The sequence below is a fragment of the Corvus hawaiiensis genome, chromosome 30 (assembly GCF_020740725.1).
Source record: "Corvus hawaiiensis isolate bCorHaw1 chromosome 30, bCorHaw1.pri.cur, whole genome shotgun sequence".
Lineage (NCBI taxonomy): Eukaryota > Metazoa > Chordata > Aves > Passeriformes > Corvidae > Corvus > Corvus hawaiiensis.
In genome coordinates, this window is record NC_063242.1 from 743,446 (window position 1) to 758,388 (window position 14,943).

Below are 14,943 nucleotides of genomic sequence, written 5' to 3' on the forward strand. Positions count from 1 at the left end.
ATGTTCATTGATGTCTTTTCTAGCTGTATTTTTTTACTCTATTGGAGACAGTAACAGGAGAAAAAGACTGGTGGGACTGCAGAAGCATGAGGGTCAGTATGAGGAGCAGGTTAAGAAAGTGGGAAGAAATCAGACCAGTGAGGGGAAATGCAAATATTTACTTACAAATATGTTGGCAGAGATAGGAGAGCCAGTGCTGGAGGACGCAGCAGTAAGAGGTGCCTACAAAATAAAGGAGCAGACTCGTGTAGTGAGGAGAGGTTAAGAAAAACAGGCACTTCTTAATTCCGTGTTCCTCATTGGTAAAGGTGCGCTTTGCAGCTGCGTCTCTGTTCTTGCTGAGTGGTGTGGTTGGACATGAGGCAGAATTGACAAGAGCAAGAGGGCCAAAGAAAACCCTTCCAGCTTCCCTTTCTCTTACTGCCCTTGTCCATGTCTGCCCTTACAAACAGAAGTAAAGCTGAAGGGCAGGGCATGTGCATTCACTCAAGGAGGTATCAACAGCAGCATTATAAGGCGGTTTTGTCAGAGAAATTGTGTGCAATGGGAACTGAGCTGTGCAAGACCAACCTGCAGTAGTAATTGAATCTAGTGCAGATGAGACTACACATGACAGACTGTGGAGAAGATTCCCCCAGGCCACTAAAAATGCCATTAACTTGGACATCTCCTTTACAGATGACCTTAGCGGAGATACCAGTCTTCAAAGACTTTGCCTGGCCATAGCATGTGAAAGGCTGCGTGGGACCTGCAGTAAGATTGCTTTTGATGCCTTCTGCCAATGGAGGGGAAGGCCGAGTGCACAGTGTACTGTGTACCACTTTTGCTTTCCCTCTGCATCCTCTCCAGGATGCTGACATTCAGCAAAGCATCGTAAGGGTTAGAGGTGCAGATTCAGCGAGCTGTCATTACTGGCTCCAGACTGAGTGAAAAAGCACCTACCCAAGGAAAACTCTGCATAGGAATGGCTCATGCCCCCCTTTCTTATTCCACGTTACCCTGGGGCTGTACAAAACATCATCAACACACATACACTGCTTTTAGCTCAATGCAGAATCTAATGCCAGCTGTCCTGCACTGTATAATCATGAAATGTGGGGAAAATATAGTGTTTGTTGTGTTCAAAATTCAGATTAGAACTTCAGCTAGCTGAAACTAGTGACTTCTGTGAGATTGAACTTGTGATCGTAAAGTAGTTGTGCATAACCACACAGTGAATTGGAGTAACCCAAATAAAGAAAAAAACCCAACTCTGAAGAGAGATGATATTTGGCATTTCAAAATATTATTCCTGCACATGTATTTCGGCTCAACTGACCACAAAGAAGGGGTTTTCTGAATACAGTTTTTGCAAATAACTATAAAAACCTTCTTTGTTTGCAAATTTGGAAGCCAGCTGAAAATTCAGCCTTAAGCAAATTTCTTCATAGCTGTGTAATCAAAAATGCCTGATAGCCTATAGAGAAGCTCAGGAAGAACATTGACCTGCACTGACAGCATTTGTGCTTTCTCTAGCTACCTCTATGCTAGCCCTGTGATTTGGTATTATGTGGGTGAGGTTTTCGTACTAGTACACAGGAAACCCTTGAACATGGAAAATAGTACTTACTAAAATAGATAGCATTCCCAAGGGGGAAACAGCAAAATTACATGAGATTCATAGAATAAGGAATAACTAAAATGGCCCAATTATTTAAACTGAGGTATTTTTCTATCAATATAATATCTTGCTGAGCTTGTGGAGCATAATTTAGAGTAGGCATTTTGCCTGCAGATCACGATATAAATATTTTATATGATCTCCCACACTATTAGAATAATAGAAGTAGTGTTATTTAATCCACTCCTGGCAAAGCAGATGCTTGCCAGAATGCATAAAGCACTCAAGGACCTGGTTTTGTTATCGTTGAAACTGGTTGGTAGAATGATTTATCTGGAGTTTGATTCCTCATTGTGGAAGTGGATTTGATGATGCTTGTGAGACACAATTTAAGGTTGTGTTGAAGCCTCATTAAAAAAACAAATGCATTGTTGATGGAAATGTTAACAATATGAGGGTGAAAAAAGCTCCTTAAATGTAAGCATGTTAAGCAAGAGTCGTGTCTGGGTAGAAGGGCTGGGAGAGACTGCACGTCTGCAAATTCTTTGATTTAGACTTAATAGAAATTTTGACCACAAAAAGTGAATTTGAATACACCTCTTGAAAAGCAGTTGCAAGCATAGGAACTACAAGCCACAGCAGAGAGCATGCAAGAGCTGTGATATCTTTGTAGAGATCTCATAAAGTATGTTGCAAGTCAGCAGGGGTGGAGAAGTTCAAAGTATAATAAAGCTTTTCCTAAAAATACAACCTCTGGAGTGTCATTTAATGCTTCTCTTGGCAGTCATCGTTTCTATTATTCTTTACCTGCAACACTCGTTTCAGTTTTGGTATCTGATATGCTTTGACTACGGTCCTTGGGCCTGCGGTGGGTATTTGGCTGTTACAGGATTTAGGGTAGGTGGTCCAAATACTTCTCTAGCTTCCTTTCCTACAAAGTGGATAGGAGATGAGTATTGATTGCTAAGCACCATAATTTTGCACACTACATCCAGGCTTTAGTAATCAGAATGCTAAAATCCGATGGGAAACATTTAATGCTATGTCCTTTTCCCCTGAGGTGATGGTGCCTAAAGCTGATATGCATAGGGAATAATGAAAAGATGACAAGGGTTGTGTGCATTTGTATGTGAGGTACTATATCATTCAGCATTTCTTCTGTCTATTTATGTTTTGTTTTTCATGCTTATTGTAGCTCTTATTGATGTGTTTGATAACATGGCATCAGCTGCAAGGCAGAAATGTTTACTCTGTTGGGGTTTTTTCAAACTTTTCAATGTAGATTAAAAAATTTCAGCAGCCCCTGGATGGATAGGCTTAAACCAAAAATTTACATGTGAGTAACAAATATTATAATGCAGATGAGCCAGACGGAGAAAAGGAAATTTATAATAAGGGACTACTCTGGCAGTATTAATCTGCCTCATGTAGATTGTGTGATTAATCATTCCGTGTCGCCACAAGGACTGCTGCTGCTGCTACTGAGCTCTGCCAGCAAGCGGGAAAATAAAAAGTGTGCATGGAAGAGTGGAGGGCAGGGCACACACAAGCGAAGACGAAAGGGACAAAAAAAGAACAGCTATTTGAAACTGGACATCTCAAGCCTGGTCAGTAGTGTATGTTATATATAATTCAGCCAATTCATTGGGTAAATCATTTCATATGCTCCATGAAATGCAATTTGCTTCCATGGCCAAGCATGACAAAGGTTTCACAGAACTGCAGTTGGCAAAGAGCTTTTCTAGGACAGTTAATTCAGGGCCTTCGAGATTGCTGAGGCATCTCGTCAGAACATTAAATAATCACACAATGTCACGAGGGAATATCTAATTAAGAGTCCAATTTCTCAAGGGTCTGAGTACCTGTTACAATGTGCCGAGAACCCTTAATTCCCACTGACAAGAGCAGCAGCTTAGGGTGTTCCCAGCAGGCATTTAATAGGATTGTGCCCTTACGTCATTTGGCTGGGGTAAGTCCAGGCCAGTCAGGTGAAGCAACAGTAATGAAACAAGACAAGATAATGACAAATAGGGTTACATTCCAGCAGGGGTATTATTACTTGCAGATGATGAAACATACCCAGGTGTGAAGTCCCTGTGAAACATAGGAAAAGATTTAAGGATGCATTCTTAGGGGTTAAATTTGTGCCTTTGAGAAAGATCTGTCTGTATTCATCCCATGCAAAAAGAGCTGTAAATGCAAAAGGAACCCTTTATCACCCCAGACCATTATCCTGTGTGAACAAGTAACAGAGTTCCCATCCGTGATTTGGTTTCCAAGAACTTTAGTGATTTAAACAACCCCATGAGGGTTATCTGCCTAACAAAGGCAGACAGCTTTTCATCTGGTGTTTGGAAAGCAGGAAGTTTGAGTAGAATAGGGAAATGGGGTGCTGAATTTCCCTGAGCAGCATTCTTGGTGTGACTCAAGAGGTAGAACAAAATATGAGGTGGACAGATGAAGACTTTCAGTAAGACTTTTCCCTCCTTCTTATATCCCTGCAGTTAGATAAAGGAGAAGAACGTTAGATGCAGCCAGGAGAGGATAAACATTGGATTTTGGCTTATGATGCTTCTCTCAGAGATGAAGGTAGAAATAGTATTCTTTTTTTGCCCTGAAGAAGCATTACAAAAAGGAGTAAATGAGTAAGGAGTTTGGCATTATGTTAAGCACTTTGGGGAGAGTGAAAAGTTAAAATTAATCTTTGTGTTGTCAGACTCTTAAGTGAGGAATGATGCATTAGACTACCTGATTTTATTTGATTGTTGGGAAACCAGAGCTGCAGTGCTGCTTCTTGAACAGAATTACAGGCTTCATTTAAAGACAGAGGCAAAGCGCACACATCATTCTGGAGTAGATCAGCATAAGCATTTTCTATATCATGAGTAATGTTTACTGGAAGAAATCAAATTACTCTTACACAGACCATCTGTTTTCTTTGCATGCAATCATGTAAGTGTTTTAGGACAAGCCATCCTTTTTAATCAATTGCAAATCTCTTATGGCAAGGCACTGTTTTCTGTAATAAAATCTATTTTTATGATAGATGTAAGAGTTTTAAATACTGGTTTCTCCTGCATAAATATAGTGTACATATTGTTCGTAACATAAAAAGAGGGGTGTACAGCATTAGTTATTATCTGTCAAGAACTTAATTTTAGGGCTTTTTGCATAGCCATTTTTGGATATTTGTTGGATCTGCAACTCACTGGTGTTCAACTATTATAGCAAATAACATAATGAGTAATAGTGTCCATTTATAGCCCAAGAAGTTGATTCCTGTCTACATTTAGTAAATGGAGTATAATAGGGTCTCTATTTTGTAGCATGACTGCTGCAATAAAAGTGATTACTATGGAACATGATTGTCCATTGTCTAAGTTCTTACACTTTGAAACACTGAAGAAAACAAGGCATGGCTTATTAAAAAATGAGCCTGTGGAATGACATAATGACACTAAGGAAACTTGAACTTGCAGTCCAAGAAGGAGTCAATGATAGAGTGTGATATTTACTTCATGTTTAAGGGTAGCTCATTCACAACTGTAATGGTCCCATTCATTTTAGTGGGTGCTGAATTGAGCCTACTATTTTATTTTTTTATCACTGCCAGCTGTCAACTTCCCTGATTCATCTATTGTCTTTGGGTGCACAGAGATTGCTCTTGAATTCAGAGGAGGCTGAAGGTCTGCATCTTTAGCAAAGTCTCTGATTTCAAACGCAGCTGTGTGATTGCAATGCCAGAATTTGCTCTGTATTGAATCAAATGACCCTGAAATAAAAGAAAGAAACAAGAACTGTAAGTAACACAATTGAAAATTCCCTGAGCAGGTTGGCTGTCCTTCTCAATGAGGTTGGCAAGCCTGAATTTCATTTGTTCAGACACTTTCAAATCAATGCTATTTTGTCTGAATAATTAAGCTGCTTACTCTGGCTTGAAAAGTGTATGGTGCTAAATTCTTGCACTATTTTGGGTAAACATGGAAAGGCAAAGAGGGAGAAACAGATGAACCATGCACCAGGAAAAATTATAGTGCCTACAGTCTTGTGCCATCCTATGGTACAGTGGAAGTTTCCTGCTCAGGGAAACATCAGGTGAAATGAAGGGCCTCTATAAGTCCTCTTGTGAAGGCTGGACTCAAAATCTCCATGTCCTCTCTATTGCCACTTACTCTAATGTCGCTTGTGAACTGACATTATGTGGCACAGGGAAAGCTGCCTTCTGAACTCTGCTAATCAATCCTAGCACCTGCCTAAACCTGCTCAGTCAAGGATCAGCTGAGAACTAGGGCATCAGTGATTTCCTTTTATCAGTTTGCATTAATTCAGTAAAAGGAAAAAAGCAGAACAAGGTGAATGGCTTATAAAATCATAGAGGTGATAGACAGTGAAAGATAAAACAAACTGTAATTAGTAGCGGTCTAATAGTTTTACCTGTTTGCATTTTTTTGTTGTTGTTGTTGTTGTTGTTGTTCAAATTCAGCATTCTTTCTTTGAGAAAATTATTAAAGATTAAATAAATTTTTACTTTTTACTCCCTCTGGTTTGTTTTTTTTTCTTATGTTCACTCTTCTTTAATTCAGATGGAAGAAAACTGCAGGCAAATTAAGTATGTCATAGAATCACAGGAATTTTTTTGTTAGAATAGACTTCTGGAGGCCTCTGGAGGGTACCGACAATGTCCTAGTCTAAGCAAGAAAAAAATAGATAACATCACTCACAGCCCTGTTCTGCTGAATTTGGAGTATCTACAAGGATGGAATTTGCCAGCCTCTCCCAACAATCAATTCCTCAGACTTCCTTTTGTTCCCCTAGAAGCTCATCTGGTTGTTTCTCATGTTCCTCACCAGTTTCAAATCCAGCTGAGGTGTGGCTTCCCCAATTTCACCCAAGCCATCCAGAACAAGGAAGTTCTGCATTGCTCCCAAGTAGCCTTTCCAGCCTCTTCATCCTCAGCTGTCCATCTGCTGTGCCTGCTTGACTTCCCACATGGCAACCTGGGAAGTCCCAGTGCATTGGGGGTGCTTCTTTTCAGCAAGCAGCTTCCTCTTCTGGGCCACTTTTGCTGTCTTGGCTTTCAGGAGACACTTTTCAGTTGGAGCTGTCAAAAAAGTTGATGCAAATGTTTGGCTTATATTTTTTGTGTCATTCTTCTTACTTCCATCTTCACGCCTCCAAATCTTTTTCAGCAAGATATAACAGGGTAAGGTGAAAGACATCAAAACAATCTATTTCCACTAGGTTGGGTTTTTTTAGTATAATGTTTCATTTGCCTGTGAGTAAATTTACTATGGTATTTTGATTTTTTTTTTGTCCTGTTGTTTTTGTTGGGTTTTTTTACCCAGAGCTTTGGAACAGTCACCATATGAGTTCTTTAGCAGCTTCAGTAGAATAGACACTATATTTTCCAGCTGTATGGCCTGTTTTTATCCAAGAAAGATATTTTCAAGTATTTAGCACTGTCATAGAAGACATTGGCCTATTTCTAAGAACAGTAAATGCTAACACTACTGCTTGCAAATTATCACATTTTTATTATCAAGAAACAATTCAGCAAAATTACTTAATTTGCTTAGTGGTAAACTATGAATTACTGTTGTCATAGCTACATTGTATTTTGATACAGTAGATTTGTTCTTTGAAACCATAATAAAATAATTTGCTCAATAGCAAGTATGATGCATATCTTAAATAACAATGAATTTCTTATTGCAATGAATATCTTAAAATATAAATACAGAACCACTGACTCCTTTTTAAGTGCAGTAAATACAGAATACTGCTGTTTATTTTAGGAATTTCCTGTGTCTCCAGTGCTGATTACACTGAAGTGGGAATCAATGACAATGTGCCATATAGGAGACTTTATTTATAGTAGCTTTATAACTGATCTAAAGTAAGACAATAGATTTTGATACCCATGACCTTTAATAGAAAACTCTCTGAAGAGAAGTTTCCAGTTTTACCTCTGAAGTAACCCCTAGTGAAAGTCCTTTGTATTTTAGACTTTGTGAGGGAATTAAATAATGACCTGTTCTTGGTTTCTTTCTTCCTCAGTTACTTCTGTATCTTGGCTATTCAGTTGACAAAACAGAAAAATTATTCAGGGGATCTCTACAAAGCTAGACATTTGCCCATTTCTGCTTTTTACTATGTTCTTAATTGCAGCATGTTTGGGGTTTGCATGTTTGCTTTTCTCTCCTTGACCTATTGCAGTCCAGTGGTTGTAGAGGATATGATCTTTGCGTGTGTTCCAAATTCTCCTCTTCCACCTCTTTACCAGATGTATTTTTGAAGGAAATGGAGCAGAAAAGTGCCATAGATGATTACCATGCTTGGCTTTAAACTGGTCTCCCTCAGCTTACTTGGTGGTACAGGGAGGAAAAGAGGGAAACAGAAATCCTTGGTCACAATTTTGAAATATATTTAGGTCTGAGCAGTTCATCCTTAAAGAGGAATAGTCTATAGGTATTCCAAAAAAACCCATAAACCAGTGAATAATCTTCATTCTGGACATTCTGGAGTGAAAAACAGTAGAAAAGATAGCTTAGAGAAGGTACAGGGAAGAGAACATGTGTAGAATGGTGAGATTGAATTAATGCTTCAGATCATTGTAGTATCTGAACATTGGGATAGAAACTGAAAGTAAATGCATTTAACAGTGATGAAAAAAACCCCTTATTTAAAATGTACTCTGTTAACTAGCAGAATTAATTAAACCATTGAAAAATGTCCTCACACACATTACTTCTCTACGACTAAATAGGGCAGTGTGAAGCATTTTGACCCTTACTAAACAGTAATTCCCCCAGGCTGCTTATTTTCAAACCAACTCTTGGTGTTTTTATTCCTCAACAGTAGCTACTGTTGAAGGCAGCAGGTAGGAGCTACCTGAAGTACGGTATGATTGGAAATTATTGTTCCAGTGCCTTCATATGCCACATTTGGTCTCTTTACCCTCTCTGTCGCAGGTAACTATCTTACAGACAGAGCAAGAAAAGTAAATTCACTTGGCTGTTCCATATCTCTGAGGAACCTGATGCATGAGTGGACTAGAGAAGAGAAAGACAGAAAAACTCCAAAGACCTACAGATCATCTGGCTGGCAGGGTGAGTAAATGTCCTGTCATCTCAGTCATGTGTTGTCAGGCACACAATGAGCGAGCCTGCTTTATCATTGCTTCAGAAATTACTTACTAATTGTGGAGAAAAAATAAGATTAAAATATGTTGTGTTTTCAAGACTCTGACACTGGTGCCTCACATGCAGTCAGAAGTACTAAGCCAAACACCTCCTATATTTGCAGTTTAAGCCTTGAACATGCATTTACTAGATAGGTAGTTCTGTGAAGGGAAGGGGGGTTAATGCATGCTGTGATGTTAAGGCTATTTTCAAATGGGGTAGGTGAAACAGAAATACCTATTACTGAATCAGTCCAAACTCCTCATGAAGCAAAAAAAAATCCAAAAGAGGAAAGAAAGGAAGAAAACTCATTTCCCCAGTGCTGTCTGTACTTAGATTCCTATGGATGTGAGCCTGTGTTCCCTGCTTTTCCTAAGCAACTTTTTCTTATTTACAAAACACAATTAAAAAAAATTACCTAGCTGAGAAGCAAACATGCAGTAGCCTTATGTGATAGTCAGATAGTAATTAAATGATCCCCTTTTCTTTCTGGCTTTGCCTGTTCCAAAAGATGGTAGAAGCAGAGACTGTAGCAGGTTCTGGAGCATTTCCTCCAGTTCATAGCAGTGAGCCAGGGGGTCTGTCAAGTACCAGCAAACCAATTCAAGGGAATCAAGAGTCACATGTACAGAGGATGACCTATTTTTCAAAAAGGTGTTGCAAATTGAAACAGGTGAAGAACATGGCAGAAAAGATGACCTGAAGATTACCTCAGAGTCCTCTGTAGGGTGGTTTGTGTCTCTGCAAAAGACATAATAAAAATGTTGCCTTCCTGCATTGGGGTGGTTAATGCTTCCCCACTGTATTTGGTCCTGCCCATTTCTGCACCCAAAACATTGGCCAGGCCCCATATGCTTCTGTCCTCTCTGGTGGGGCAGAAAAGCATGAGTACAGCAAACCCATTTTTCCTGCAAACCATGCCCAGTGTAAACTTGTTTTTAGAAAAGAAAAAAGTAGCTGAATTCCAGTTTTGGCTGTTTGAAGATCCACCCTGTCTAGGAACCATGTGACAACTTACTAAAGCCTACAACATGATAAAACAAAAATAAAAGGCACTCCACAAGACAAGATCTTTCCTTCAACTCCAACTTCAACTGCTCTCTGATAGGGGGAGCAAAACCTTGCAGTACAATAGTGCCTTTACAATTCATATTAGATATTGTGTTTAGTATATTAGGCTGTTTTTCTTAGCATATAAGCAATATTTTGACTTTGGCGAAAGTCTGCACTTTCCTACTCCACATTCTTTGAGGGCATCTGTCTAAATGCAAATGTTGTCTGGACTTTGCCTTATGCGCCAGTTAGAAAAAGGAAAATTTTGCTATTTTTGCCTTTTGTTGTGCTTTGAGTTACTTTGATTTCTGTAAGTACTCCTCTGAGTGTGCTGGAAGATGACTTCGGTGCACAGAATTTTTACAGAAATCAGGTAATTCGCTTGCCCACTCTGAACCCAACAGCAACAACCAGCCGTGTTCTTTCTTTTGGGACTCTGAAATCCATAGGAAAAGCTGTTCAGATGCTGATGAGTCACTTTTCTGCTCTAGCAGCTGCTTCTTGCCTCCTTGTGGAAAAGGAGGTGGAGCAGATACAGCCTGGGGGCACAGGTTTGTCGGTACTTCACAAATGACCGTGTCTTCAACAGTGTTATTACACTCTTTTTTTAATATATTATTGTACTTTCTAAGCCACCACTTATTTGCCCCTTAGTTTTCTACTTTATTTTATATAATATCTGTGCAATAGAGATGGACTTGATGTGTTTTGACACAGTGATGTCACCAAAATGAGGGCCAGTGTGACTAAGAGCAACAAAGGTGTTCAGTAAGATGTCAACAGAGTTGAAGATTAAAGTTAATATTTTTTTAATTCTTAAAACCATTTCTATAAGTATTGCTTTTGCAATTCACACATAATATCAACCTCAAATTCAAATCTTGTTGAAGCTTCATGAACATTACGACAAGGAAAATTAGATGTTGGCAAATGATTAAATGTATAATTAAAGGTTTCACAGTTAATCCTGTCACTGTCATGATTATGGTTTACTATTTTGTCTAAGTAATGCACTTCTTTTCTAGTGTTTTTTCTTTCCTTCATTGTTGTTAGCAACTGTATTAGTATGGTTAGGAAAGTTTTCACAAGGACAACAACACTTTTGTTCTCAGCTGCAAGATAGAGAGGAGAGTTAAATCAAAGCATAGAAGATGCAGTGCACTTCCCACTGCAGTTGGTGGGAGAATTGTGACATGTTTACACTGCTGGGCCAGCAATGCTTTAGTTGTAAGAACAAAGGGCAGGATGTAGCCTCTGTGCTTCTCGGCTGTCATATTTAGGGCTGAAACAGGTGTCTTCAGTAGCCAGTCCCAGGAAGGCTGGATAAAGACATGAAGCTGGGACACACAATCTCCCTCAGTAGTGCATGCCAGAATTGGGTGGAAACCTGCAAACGCAGCAGAAACAGCCTTGAAATAGCCCATAGCAAAGGCTGAGCAGCGTCCAGTGCCTACAGGCTGTGGAGTCCGGGCCCGTCTCCAGAGGTAGGTCCCCATAGCAGGATTTTTTAAAAGGACTCATCAGGATTCATGGGTGCCACAGCTGCCCAACAGATATATGGGACCTTGTTGCTTGTGTGAAACCAGTGGCTCTTCCCTCCCTTTCAAAGCTGCCCAGCCTCTGGGCTATGCTATCCTCTCTCTCCTTTCTTCCAGCTGAATGAAATTTGCAACTTCACTCTGGTAGGGCTGTAGCATAGCTAGTGAAACTGTCCCAAATCCTGTTTTCCAAACCAGCTTGTAGTTCTGCTAGACAGGTGGTGTCCACACTGCCTCCAGGTGGGGAGAGCCTGGAAATGGGAACCCTCACACTCAAGTGAGTGTTCCAAGTTACATTTGTGTAGTACAGAATACTACTTCTTCCAGCTACATCATAGAAAACAGGCCAGAGCAGATCTGAGATTTTGGGACTTAGGTGTTGATTCAGGCTCACAAAGGCTCTTGAACTTGAGATGAACATCTTGTTGCTGAGCTGGAGTTGTTTCTGGGACTTCAAAGACAGAGTGAGAACTGAATTTTCTGGTGATAGTTTTCATATTTAGATGTGTAAGTTTTTATGTGCTCCTAACTTCCTCTTGATCAAGAACCCACTTAAAGAAATAAGATTTATTCTCTTACCAACATATGGTACTAAGAGTCTCATTTTAGAGTAATTTCAACAAGTGTTATTTCCAGACTATTGCAGGATGAAATAGCTTAGATTTTATTTCTGGTTGGGCGTTTGCATTCACGTTAACTTCACCTAGTACTGTCAAGCTCAGCAGAAAAAATATGTTGTCATCTTCACAGTTTTAACCTATGACTTATAGATGCACCTCACAGCAATATTTAACATGATTTAATTATGCTCTGTTGAAAGTATTGTATTTTACATTCTCCTTACTATTGTATAATATTATTGTGTTTCTTCATATTCTTTGTCTCATTGAAAACACTGGGGCCATTTCTCTTGATCCTCTGCAACAATTACAATAGAAACTTCCAAGAGATGTTTACAGAATTGTAGCCAAATAGAAAGAGTAAAAATGAGTTTTCTTGAGAAATGGTTATGTAGAAAAGGACTTCTGTTTTGTCTTTCATCTTTTGTCTTCAGTATGTCTCTTTGGCTTTTGAGCAAGTTTTTCACTGTCATAATATTTTTCAGCTATTGTTTCTTCTTTTTTATTGCTGTTTGTTTGGTTGAGTTTTTTTTGGTTTGGTTTGTTTTGGTTTGGGTTTTGGGGTGGTTTTTTTTGTTGGTTTGTTTGTTTATTTATTTGGTTGGTTTGGTTTTGGGTTTTTTTGTTTTTAAGATAGGTAACCAGCAAGAAAATGCTGTTCCGGGGAGTTATAAGAAGTCATAACTCCAGTACTACCTTTCTTAATATCTTTTGAGGCTGATATTGATGCCTTTTGAGCAGATGTGTGTTTTAGGCAAGGATTTGTTCACATTAAACTTGTGATTTTTCCTTGAGTTGTAATAGCTAGTTTAAGATCTGGCAATCCACATGAGAAGTTCCTGTTACTCTACTTAATCACCAGACCTTTAATCAGCTGCCTGGCATTTTTCCCTGCCATTGCAGTTCCCGTTTGAATGAGAGGTCTCTCAAAATTTTGTAACAGCTTTCATCATATCTGACTAACTTAATTAGTGATTGGTTATTATCTCCTCTTCAGAATAATAATTAAATATGTGCAATAAATCTAGGCCTACAGAAGTACTGTGTTGTACCATTTTATGCTGCTGATATGAAACTGGGGGGTGTGGAAGATGCAACTGAGGGTTGTGCTGCCATTCAGCAGGACCTTCATAAGCTGGAGAGGTGGACAGAGAGAAACCCAATGAGGTTCAACAAGGGCCAGTGCAGGGTTCTGCGCCTGGGGAGGAATAAACCCAAGTACCAGTATGGGTTGGGGTCTGACCTACTGGGGAGCAGCTCTGCAGAGAAGGACCTGGAGTCTTGGTGGATGACAGGCTGACAATGAGCCAGCAGTGCCCTTGTGGCCAGGGGGCCAGTGGCATGCTGGGGTGCACTGGGAACAGTGTGGCCAGTGGGATGCTGGGGTGCACTGGGAACAGTGTGGCCAGCGAGTGGAGGGAGGTGATCCTGCCCCTCTATTCAGCTCTAGTGGGGCCACATCTGGAGAGCTGTGTCCAGTTCTGGGCTCCTTAGTAAAAGGAAGAAAAGGAGGAGGCCAAAAAGGTGATTTGGGGTCTGAAACGTCTGTCTCTAATGAGGAGAGACTGTGGGAGCTGGGCCTGTTTTGTCTAGAAAAGAAACGACTGAGAGAGGATCTCATCAGTGCATATATATATCTCAGAAGTGGGTGTCAAGAGGATGATGCCAGACTCTTTTCAGTGTTTCCCAGTGACAGGTTGAGGAGCAATGGCTGTAAATTATAACACAAGAAGATCCACCTCGACATGAAAAAGAACTTCTTTACATTGAGGGTGTCAGAGCACCTTCTGCCTAGGGAACAGACTGCCCATGGAGGTTGTGAAGTCTCCCTCTCTGGAGACATTCCAAACCCACCTGAATGCACTCATGTGTAACTTGCTTTGGGTGACCCTGCCTTGGCAGAGGGGTTGGACTGGATGATCTTCAAAGGTCCCTTCCAACCTTAACAATTCTGTGATTCACATCTTGCTATTATTTAAAGTTTCTTGGTGTAACTCATTTTATGGGTACAAAAAAGTAAGTGTGGCATCAGCTACCCCCTACAATGCTTGAGATTTGTAGTCTTGCACTGTGAAGCACAGGCATATATCACCCCACAACAAGATGAATGGTCCTGGTGGCTTCAGTGGGTTTTCAGCTTTGCATAAGTCACAGTTTAAAGATTGCAGCACTTGCCTTCCTCGCGAGAAGCTTCCAGAAGAGCACTGCTATGGGCTGCTATCCATAATATTTAGCCCTGCTTGTGCTTAGGAGTGAATAATTTCTGGAGACCTCATATACAAGCATATTTTGACAACACTATTTGTTTGGTTTTTTCATTTTTTAGAAAAATTCCTGCTTTTCATAGTAGATTGAACAGCGTTTGCTTCTTCTAAGCCATAGAAATCTAGTGTGTAAATTCATTTGAGCTTGAGGATTACTATCCTTTTAGTGTTTATGATCAAAACTGTTAGCAAGACCCTTGGGACAAACTCCTTACTGGAATGAAATAGCATGGGTTATTTGAAGTCAACTGGTTGAGCCATTCCAATATATAGTAGAAAGGAAATTGGCCTCTGGTCCTTATACCAGTGGAATATACTGGAGTTTTTACATATAGTACAAGCATATAAAAGAGTACAAAATTTGGAGGCAGAGTATATTTTCTGCTGTCTGCCTGACTCAGTACTAGAATCACAAAATCATTAAGGTTGGAAAAGACCTCTGAGTCTTTAAGTCTATTAAGTCCAACCATTAACCCAACACTGCCAAGTCCACCACGAAACCACCTCCCTAAGTGCCACATCTACATGTCTTCTAAATACCTCCAAGGATGGTGACTCAAAAACTTCCCCGGGCAACTTGTACCAATGTTCTCAGTGTAAAAATATTTCCCAAAATCCAATGTAAACCTCCCCTGCTATATTCTATAAGGGTTTGAGAGTTCTATAACATAATCCCACTGGGATATC

The 14,943-nt window shown here is 39.9% G+C and overlaps 1 protein-coding gene across 16 annotated transcripts in view; it reads left to right on the forward strand.

The window, feature by feature from the left end:
- Nucleotides 1-14,943, forward strand: part of LOC125318595 (poly(rC)-binding protein 3-like) — a 509,055-nt gene that overhangs the window by 96,671 nt on the left and 397,441 nt on the right. For all 16 annotated transcript variants that reach the window (XM_048289516.1, XM_048289519.1, XM_048289520.1 and 13 more), the window contains one exon: nt 8,572-8,709. The gene's annotated coding sequence lies outside the window, so the exon portion shown is untranslated. The remainder of the gene's footprint in view (nt 1-8,571; nt 8,710-14,943) is intronic.